Here is a 10,379-nt window from a genome sequence, read left to right as displayed (position 1 = left end):
TTGACAAAGTGCTACTACTAAAATGAATGGTGTGGAAGAGATTAACTGGTCACCAAATGGAGTGAGTGAAGCATTCACTAAATGATACAGAAGTCTGGCCCTGTCTGAGAGGCACTGTAGATGAAACTGAAATAAGGTATTTCCACTCATCTTAAGGACCTTCTACAGCACATCTTCAGCACCCTAGAGAAACCCTTCTTACAGTTGACTGTGTTCCAGCTGCAGGATGGAAGTCTGTGTGTTTATTCATGCCTAGTTACTAAGAAAATTGGAGTATTTAAATTAACCAAAATCCACTTGCCTAATGTCTTCAGCTGGGTAGGCAATGGAATCCATAGATTAAAGCTAATATGTCTGTATATTGGAGTATTTTATTCCAGTTCTACAGCATCATCTCATTGTGAAAGTTATTTAATGAGCACAATTTTTTCAAATATCCTTTTTTTGAAATATACACTTACCCATCTCCTGAAATACCAGCTACAGGATCTACTAGCTGTTCCTGAACATTCACAAATAAAGGAAGGTGTAAGAAAATCAAAACACACAGACTTAGTTAGCTTTGTACAGGCCATGAGTGATATTGTGTTGTAAGTCAAAACAGCATACCACAATACTCAGAGAAATCTATGAAACAGAGCCAAAGAGATTATTCATGTTATTTCTTCACCCTAAGGATCAACTGTCTTTCCTGAGAGATTTCCCTCCAGCCTGTTCTTAAAGGCAGTCCAACAGATTCCAGCATTCTCCTGGCAATCTATTTCAGCACTTCATTGCTTTGTTAAAAGAATATGTCTCATCCTGAAGTCAATTCCTTGACTTAGTACTCTCTGTCTTTGAAAAGCAGCAGATGTAGAAATGAAATTGATCTTCCTTATTGTCTCTCCTTCTTTTGCATTTTTGAATTGGAAATCTGTAGGAAGAGATTAAATATATATATCTATATAGTAAAAAAGGAGATATATGTAGTAAATTCTAGTACTTTATCTGGTCAATCTTACATCTTACATGATTCTACTGTTTATTTATATCGCTTCATAATTTTTTTGTCATTCATACACTTACTAAATTTGATACCCATACAAGCCACATCTCTGCAGTGGAGGTTGTGCCACCGTAGGATGTTATTACTTCATATATCTGAGGGGTAGTGCATTAGTTTGTATACACCATAACGTGATGCTTGCTTTACCACAACACCATGCTCATGTTCATCTTGTGAACCTTTGTGACTGATAACCTCCTCTGCAGTGTTCCTGCATTGCTCCTACTCTCCATTCCGCATCTGTATATGACTATCCCGACCCACATTTGCATTTCTCTTTGCTAAATTGCATTCTACTTCTTTCTAAATCTTTGCTCTTTAAGGAAAAAAAAAAAAAGAAAAAGAAAAAGAAAAACTCCACTCCTCTCCTTCAACAAGTTTGAAATCCGTAGGAACTCTAGCTTTAGTAACTTCTATGTTTAAGAACTCTTCCTCCAAAGATAAAGCTTTGCAGTCCTTTCAGATCTTAGTCTCATATTCCAAAGAATCCTCCTTCCAAAAATCTGGGAAGGAGGAAAAAACTCCAAACTGATGAAGTTGCATGTGTGTATCAGATGACATTCAAATCATATGAAGAACTAAATTATATATTCAGCCATGCTAGAACAATACTTTTTAATTTAGTCCTGAGAATTAAACTAAAAGCAGATTTTGTAGACAAAGGTGTATTTTGTTCCACCCACAAACTAGGTATAAAGTCTTTTCCAGTATTCTTCAATCAAATGATCCATCCCTTGAAGACAATCAGAAAATGGTTATTTTCAAGCACTGAATATGTTAATGTAGTATTAGTTTGAATGCATAAGGAAAATAAAGCCTCCAATTATAAAACTATGGAATGGACCTTTTTAATTCTTATGATGATTTTTCTTATTTTATAAAAGCAATCTCATCCAATTTAAGAGTGATGTTTTTCTTTAGGTGCCAAAGGAATGTGAGCACTGAGTATAACCTCACTTTCAAAGAGGGGAGGGGCGGACAGAAAAGCTGATTATGAGTATTGAACAAAGCATGATCCACTTAGGGTAAAATTCTACATAAAAACGCCTTTTTTCCTTTCATCAAAATTTATTCAAAGAACAGATGGGTATGGGTTTTTAGCATTTAAAATGGTCTCTTAGGTGTTTAGAAGCAATGATACATGGAAGCTTGTCAACAAATGGCCTAGGGGGTAAAGAAGCTTGACAGTAACAGAGGACCAAATATTCTTTTAAATACTTTCAGAAACAAGCAAAACATTTTTTAGACAAACAGGACACATAAAAGCTAACTCTACATTGAACTTTTTTATAATTCAAATGTGTGGTTTCCTTAACAGTGAGGAAAAGCGGTTTCTTCTTGGATTCTACTTCTGGCTTTTTCGACAGATGACTTCTATTTGCTCTATTCTTCCACAACTCCTTTTCAGATATTAGCAACATGAGTAGAAAGGAGACCTAGTGAGCTGAAATATTTGTTCCTCAGGCTGCAAGTGGAGGAGTCCTGCATTCAGACCAAACACCTGTGCTCCTATGTGTGAATGGAATACACTCCAGAATAAAGTCTCACAAATTGACTCCAGAAGTATCCTAGCCATGACTAGTTTATTTAAAGCTACTCATGATTTCTCTTTAGTATAGTCTGTCTCATCCAAAGGAATACAATTTTCCTGGTCAACAACATCAGTGGGATGGGCTGTTTAAGTGGATGACTTGGATATGTTGAGGGCAACCAGGTCTAAAGGAAGCCATAAGAGTGAAATCCTTAGATATTTCTGCTTCATATATGAGTAGTGACAAATATGAGTTATGTGTGAATGCAATTCCTGTTCTCTCTCCACTAAAGACAAAAATCCTTTTTCTTTCAGAAAAAAGTCTCTGCACTCCTGCAGTATCATCAGGACTTCTGCTGAGCAGTGGTCTTGAGCATGTGCACATGCTGGCAGGCTGTAGTGAAGAATAAACCTCAAATCAAATCTTTCCAGCAGGGATATCTAGGAAAGTCACAAGGATCACTGAAGTTCCATTTCTTCCTGAACTTCCCAGAAGACACCCAGAAAGCTGTTACCATTAGCAGCAAATTACTGCAACATCAATATTAATTTTGGGAACACCTAGGAATCCTTCCAGCAGTTTGGCTACACTTAAGATTGTCACACTGTGAGAAAAATACTTGTTTAAAAAATAGTAAAAAGTAATCACAGTGAGTATGGGAAAAGCAATATTCTTGAGGCACAATGAAAGTTGTTATTCATTTGATGTATGCACCTTCTTAAAGATCCTTTTTTTTACATACTCAAGAAAAGCATGCAGATGTTACCACAGAGCCATGAAAATATTTCACTATTTTAAGGGGTTAATGGAAGGCAAAACAAAGCAGCTATAACTTTAAATCCTGATAATTTAAAAGATGTTGCTCTGTCATTATTACAACTCATAAAAAATGTATTGTTGCCATAACAACCGCCTCATCACATGTGAAACTGCCTGAAAAACTCAAGCTTTCTTTAATCAGACAGACACATGGGCCCAAACCTGAAAATATTTCACCAATACATTCATGACATTTACTCTCTTGTAAAATGAACTTTAATGCACACAATTATTTTTAAACAATCATTACTATAAGGAAAAAAAAAAAAAACACACACTATTACCAGAAGACGCTAGCAGATTCTGCTTCTCCTCCTAGGCACAAAATTTGTGTCAGGGAATGATTGCATTTCTTCAGATGGAATATGGTCGATGAATGCACTCAGTGTGCATTCTCTTCATTGCCATCATTTTCCTGGGGCTGCACTGTGTATCTTTTGAGTAACACTGCACATAAATCCCAGATGGTGGCAGGACTTGCAAATGTGGCAGTCCCTGCCTGCATGCAAGGATTCATTGAAGAGAATTGCATTTTAATGGCAGTAGAACGTGCACCACCTGGTTCCATCTGATAAAAAGCCTACACAAAAGAGCAACCACTTTTCCCATCCTATGGGCCTGAGAGCTACAGCTGAGTACAGGACCTGCTGCTAAAGTTGCAGAGTTCAGGCAGAAACATGGAGCTGGCTGGAAGGATGGCCATTCAGAGGGATGGGCAGCATGTCCCCATGCCCTCTGGCAAACCATTGCACAGCTGCTGCACGGCACAGGTGTCTGCTGAGATGGACAGCAGGGCAGTCACACTGCTCCTGGTGAGATGGACAGCAGTGCAGTCACACTGCTCCTGGCTGCCCAAAAGTCATCTCTGCAGCAGTGGTCACCTCATTCCTGTCCCAGACCTTCACAGGAGCAGATTCCTCAGATGGTCCCACACTTGGGCTGAAGCCCTCAGCCTGAATGAGCCAGCATCAGGGGACTTACACTTCAAGTCCCATTCCCAGGGGAGCCTAATCTCCAAATTAATAGGTATCTGGGGACACTGGCTGGGCTTAGAACAAAAAATTTCAGCTTTGATGAAGCAGAGCTTAAGTTACACCCTCCAAATTTTAGTTTCCACAAACTGAAGTTTTCCAGCAAAATCTTATTTTCTTGGATTTTTGTCAGTCAGTTCTCCTGTGCCACACAAATGATGTTTAATGTGCTACATTTGGTAAAAAAATTAATGTATTCTTTCTTTGTATATGGGTATTTTCTTCAAGTTTTGCTAATTTTCAATCTTAATTCTTCTTAAGTGTTGTTCAACAAGTAAATGCATTGCTTCATAATATATCCTCTTGTTTAATCACGGTTTAATCTGATTTTCTGCTTGGATTTTAGGGGTCAAAGTGCTTGGCTCAAATCCTAGAGCAAACTTGCTTTCTGTGCTTCCTTTGCTTTGTGTTTTCTGATTTTTTTTTTTTTTCCATGATGTCCCAAAACATGCTCAATGTGCTCAGTCACTGGTGCTAAGTGCCCAAACTAGCTGTATAAGTGGACATAGTGTTGTGCACTTGTCCTTCTAGCATTCAGGCTTCAGCAAATATCCCACATGAGAAAGGAACAGCCCAGAAATATGTTTCTCCTTCAACTGAAATCCTATTGTATTCTGCTACTACCTCTTTTTTTTTCCCCATACTTCCACAGACTGGGTTAAATTTACCTCTAAAAAGGAGAAGGAAACAAGAAAACAGCGCAGATAATTTATATGGTCCAGAGGAATATGTGTCTAATGTCAGAGAATGGTGGATTAGAGAAACCAGAGGTCTGACTCACTCTGGCAGTTCCTGACTTTCCTCTGTTTTTCTAGAGAAATGCACAAACACTTGGTGAAACGCCAGTCCTTGGCATACACCTGCCTCACTGATAGCTCCCACACACACAGGGGAGGTGGGGATTACTTTGGGAAAGATTTAAAGGAAAGGAGGAAGAGAAAAAAGAGCATGATAGGACAAAACCATGAGTGAATTCAACCCACAGGTTCAGGGAATGTTTACAGGCAGAGTAAGGAAGAAAGATGCAATCCTCAGCCACCAATAAACCATTTCTCTCACAAGTCACGGCTAGAAAACACATGCTGAGTCACAGGCTCTATAAGCAGTAATTTTAGGAGAGATGATTGGACAGTGTGAATGGTCCCTTAAAACACTAATCTGCTTCGGAAATATTTTAGGTCATTCAAGGAATACAGAAAACAATCTTCCCTGAAACCCATCTGTCTGTCCAGACAGTCTTGGATCACAAAGAATTAGCTGTTTATTTTGCTCATATTTCCATTAAAAGGTTATATGTTAAACTTAGTACTAATGAGAGGAAAAATAATGGCACTCATCCTTCATCCCCAAATGAGTCCCTCCTAGAAGTGTTTCATGTTAAATGTCGAAATTGTTGTGCAATTATATTTCAAATTCACACACAGACGTACTGTGCTTGCATATTTAACTATGTTTTCCTAGTCAAGACCTGCCTTCTCTCTTTCAGACTGAATCACTGGCTGAAATGTCCCTTCTGGCCACATTTAAAACCTTGATTATAATCCTTGATGAAACAGGGAAGTGAACAATCCTTGTATTTAATCATAATAAATTAAAATAATGAGCTTTCCTGGCAGATTTATTACTTTTCCTATGGATGAAATTCCACTGGCTGATCAAATGCAAGCCAAAGTCTTATATAAGGGGAGGGGGTGGGGGAAGGGGTGCACAATATTTGACTTGAAAACAGAACATTCCCTATATGTTCTTAAGAACAACTAGGTTTGTGATTTTTCCTTCACACTTGTATGAGAACCAGAGAGGAATAGTCAAAGGCAAAGTTCAGAGACTCAGCAATGGGGTGCAGAGGTGCAGGATAGTGCCAGGAACGGTTTCAGCCAATAGCAGTCCTATCTGACACAATGAACAATGGCTTTAGTTCTTTGCCTTTGCATTCATGTAGTACAATAATGTGACTCTTTCAGCAGCACTCTAAAATATATACTCCAAAATTGCATGTTCTTATCTAAGACTATATATAAGAAAAAAGGTAGAATTTTCCACTCAAATCCAAGAAGCTGTTGAAGCACTTTTCCTTTTTCATCATGAAAAGCTGCTTAGGATGGGGTCTGGTCTTGACCCTGCAGAGATTTTTCTCCATAATATGGAGACAAATCCATATTATGGAGAAATAAGCTGGGTCCTAAGCTGCAAGTAGAATCAGAGAGGAGGGCTTTCCTCCTTGAGTTTCCGGGTCCCTTTCAAAAGGAGGCACAAGACAAGAAGTCTCCCTCTCTTCACATTTGTCTCAGGGCTGCACTAATGTTGGCTGATAGCAAACCAGAAGAAGGCATACCCCAGCATGAGGACACACTGTCCAAGAGAGCTGTCACCATGCATCAACTTCAATGGGTGATTGTTAGCAAAGGTCAGTGCATGAAAGGGCACAAAAATCTCCATATCCAAGTAATAGTAATTTGCCCTTGCAATCCATTCCCTTCTTTTTCTCCTGGCAATCAGAAAAAGTGTGGGAGGCCATCTCCCACAATGTGGGAGGCCATCTTCAAGAAGAAGAAGATCACTGCTCTGCCGTCCCCAGTAGGGTGAACTTAGTCACTGCTTAAGGAGAATCACAGGTCTGAGCCAATTACTGCAGACTTTCTACACACAACATGCTTGCTTCTTTGCTCCACTCAGACAGAAAACTTTTTTAAATGCAATCCTCTGACTTTGTTTTCAGACCTCTTGTAATAAAACAGGAAGTGCTTAATGTTTCTACTTCTGAAACTTTGGTCATTCGTACACCGTCACTTTAGACCACATAGTGCCGGTCCAAGGACACGGCTAAAACTTGTTGACATGCCTTTCAAAGACCAGTCAATTTGCTAGCACCTTGTTAAAAGAAATGAATAATGTTGCTTTCTGTTGCAGATAAAACTTGTTCCAGACACCAGCAGCAAACTCGGGCATCAAAGAATTTCTGGTCCAGTGGAGCCCTCACAAGCCTAATCGATACTTCAACTGGATACTGCCTGGCAGGGCACTATCTCGGTAATAATTTTCTTTTGACTTTCTTCCTACCCCATGGAATATCAGGTGAGAAAAATTTCCAATCCAGAAACAAACCAAGACACAGAGGTATATAGCAAAAGCTATGGTGGGAGAGCTGGGCAGCTGCTTCATTACAGGATTACAGGCTACTGGCATTCCTACAGTAAAAGACAAACAAGCTCTGGCTACTAACACTCATTTTTCTCTCTCCTGCATACCTCTCTCAGAAGTGGCAAGCCTCTGATAATTGCTGCTGGATTCTCCCCTAAGAAATGTGTGAGATTGTACTCCAAGCACACTGTGCAACTGCAAACACAACAGAAAGAGAAGAAATTATATTAAATTCCAGTGTTCTTACGTTCTTCTTGTCTAGGTTTGCTGCTTCTGGGTGAGTATGGATTCAGCATGGTATACACAGAGAATTTAATTAAGGAGAGCCAATGAAAGCAAACCTTTCCCTGCTCAGCACGTGTACTCCAATTTCATTTTTAGAATCTTGCGTGATTACTGCAGGAAGCAGTTGTACAGAAAAGTAAATTTTGATTGTTCTTCATTCTTAAGCTCTGTTTGATTACATTTGGTAAATATTGTGCCCTAAAGTCATTTAATTATTCAGCTTTTCCACTTTTAAATAATATTAGTGCTGTATGAAAGGTTACCTGGAGGGCCAATTTTAATGGCTGAATACATCCTGAATAAAAATATTCAAAATTATATCCAAATGTTTACCAGCCCCAGCTTTAATAATATTCTTTTACAAGTGTAGTTAAATTTCAATGTGTTCATCAAACTACATTTTTCTTAATTAACTGCTGGGCTACTTCAGTTGTGGATTTTTGGATATTTTGGAAACAAGTGGCTGTTAAACTAAGTTCTGGTTAAGAGGATAGTATTAATCAGTATATTGCAATTTGCAAGACACTTAAGACTTGGATCCCCCATTAAATCCAAATCGACCCTCACAAGACACTAATTATGGAAATGCATTCATATATTTCAGTGATATTAGTTGCACATCGACATCTGCCTCAGACAGACAAATTAAAAAACACTGCTGCAAGTTAAACATGGGGCTCTTAGACACATGAGAAGGGAGACGCAGCACCAGGCTACCACCCATTGCAACAGAATTTAATTTCTATGCACTTATAATTGTTTCAAAGATGATAGATAATTTCAAAATACAATCACGGAATAAAAACCAGATGAAAATCAGAAGTTAGCTGAAACCTTTCAGTATAAAAACCTCATATTTTTACATTGATTAAAGTCCCAGACTGAGCAAATATTCATTTGGAGTCACTAAACTACATTCTCCATCATTTTACATGCTGCTATGTTGTGCAATAAAAAGTATAGGAAGCACCGCAGTATCTGTCAAAAGTATTGGCAAAAATAAGGCACTCAATTTCAACAATTTTGCTAGTTATAGTATAAAAAATTGTCCTATTACCCTGCCTATAATAAATAATAATCTTCACAAGGGTTTGAAAGAATGATATTACAGTCATGTGAATTCATAACTCTCAGGGTATATAAATGGGGGAATAATATCTAAGGTAAGCAAAGCCTTCTGGAGCCTTCCCTTACCAACCCCAATCATACACTAAAGACAGTGCAAAGTTCAGCAAAGCCAGCTGGAAGGCTTCTGTGAGCCTCAGGAAGGATTGATCAGACATGACAAAAGCACTTCAGTCAAACATAAATAGAACTCACATTCATTCAATAATGGTATATCACTAGTTTAAAAGACAAAGAGCTTTTCTGTCTTCTAAAAAAAGAACATCTGAGTTGAGAGTGTGATGTAAAAACCCTTACAAGTAGATGAATCAAAATGGATTTTCACCATCTATTGGGTCACACATCTGTAACCCAAGCCCCTTGGTTCCTGATAGATTTAGTCTCTGTTCCAAATCAAGAGGCACTTTCCTGTTTAAATTGCTAAGGCTTTACCTTTAGCACTGCAACAATATGGGTGGTTTAGGCAGAGGTAAATTTCTTCACAGGAAAGAAGATCTGGTACAGCTTGAACCCACTGCAGAAAGAAAAAAGAAAAAAAAAGAAAAGGAAAAAAAGAAAAAGAAAAAGAAAAAGAAAAAGAAAAAGAAAAAGAAAAAGAAAAAGAAAAAGAAAAAGAAAAAGAAAAAGAAAAAGAAAAAGAAGAAAAAGAAAAAGAAAAAGAAAAAGAAAAAGAAAAAGAAAAAGAAAAAGAAAAAGAAAAAGAAAAAGAAAAAGAAAAAGAAAAAGAAAAAGAAAAAGAAAAAGAAAAAGAAAAAGAAAAAGAAAAAGAAAAAGAAAAAGAAAAAGAAAAAGAAAAAGAAAAAGAAGACTGACCACAGCCATGTAATTTTTCAAAGTGAAGGGCAAATATTTGACAAGGTTATAATAGGCTCAGATAGACTTCTCCAAGGCAATAACACCTTACTGGCAGCAGGACTCTGCAGTGATAAATATATCTGTTTCTTCAGGCCTCATGGGAATGTGGATCTGGGGTTGGGGGTGCTGGTCCCAAGCCGAGATCTCACCTGGGCTGGAGATCTGGTTTACAACCACACAAAACCAATCAACCAAAACCCACCCAGACAAAAGGGACATGTCTCTATTTTTTATCTCTGAATTGAAATTCTCTGAAGTGATTTGATGTTGTTGAGCTTCCTGGTCAAAGAATGTACTTTCCTTGAGGTATTCCTAGTGCCCCTTTTGAACACCACAAGAGATGCTACAGCTCTCTAAGCAAATCTTTGCAGAAGCCCCAAGTGATCAGAACACAATGTGAAATGGTCACAGCCACTTCTTCCTCAGCACACCTTCTCATACCACCCTCTAAAAAGTAAGGGGGAGATAAGGAGGAAAATCCTCCGCCACCAGAACTTTTGATGGAAAGTGCATCTGGTTTTGCAGGCATGAGAGAAGCCAAAACTT

The 10,379-nt window shown here is 38.2% G+C and overlaps 1 protein-coding gene across 1 annotated transcript in view; it reads right to left on the bottom strand.

The window, feature by feature from the left end:
- Positions 1 to 556: 556 nt before the first annotated feature.
- The window catches only part of METTL4 (methyltransferase 4, N6-adenosine), a 47,024-nt gene continuing 37,201 nt past the window's right edge, over positions 557 to 10,379 (bottom strand). Inside the window, exon 10 of the transcript XR_009488204.1 lies at positions 557 to 913. The gene's annotated coding sequence lies outside the window, so the exon portion shown is untranslated. The remainder of the gene's footprint in view (positions 914 to 10,379) is intronic.

This window comes from Haemorhous mexicanus, chromosome 1, assembly GCF_027477595.1.
Source record: "Haemorhous mexicanus isolate bHaeMex1 chromosome 1, bHaeMex1.pri, whole genome shotgun sequence".
NCBI lineage: Eukaryota > Metazoa > Chordata > Aves > Passeriformes > Fringillidae > Haemorhous > Haemorhous mexicanus.
The sequence above is the reverse complement of the archived record's forward strand: the minus strand, read 5'-3'. Positions and strand labels throughout refer to the sequence as shown.